This window comes from Rhinatrema bivittatum, unplaced genomic scaffold (assembly GCF_901001135.1).
Source record: "Rhinatrema bivittatum unplaced genomic scaffold, aRhiBiv1.1, whole genome shotgun sequence".
Lineage (NCBI taxonomy): Eukaryota > Metazoa > Chordata > Amphibia > Gymnophiona > Rhinatrematidae > Rhinatrema > Rhinatrema bivittatum.
The window spans coordinates 12582-13077 of NW_021821271.1; positions in this window are offsets into that span (position 1 = coordinate 12582).

A 496-nucleotide genomic window follows, 5' to 3' on the forward strand; every position below is an offset into this window, starting at 1 on the left:
CATGTCTGCTATATGTAAGACTGCTTTATGGTTGGATCTTTTCTTTTTAGGCCCTTATGGTAGAATTCTTTCTGCAGCGTACTTTTTTTGGAATATAAGATTTTAAGAGGGATAGGGTGGGTATTAATCAATTATATACAGATGAATTATTCATATAATAAGAGACTGCATTTTATGACATCACTTCTATTTCTAAGTTGTACAAGCCAAGTCCACCCCATTCTATAAAATAGATATATTGCTTGGATCTGCTGTTCTGGAAAAAAAAAGAATAAAGATTCAACACTGAGCAATGGGCAGAAGCAGCTTTTAATGAATATGCACTGCTAGTACTTGGTCATCATTAGCCGATCAGATTGCTCCAATCTGTATCTATTAAAGCTTATTTCCAAATTGCCTAGAAAAAGGGAGACCCTATTTATGCTGTGTTATTGTCAGATACTCAGGTTTTTTCTGAAGGCAGGTTTATGAGCAAGATGAAGCCTGAAAAATCGAG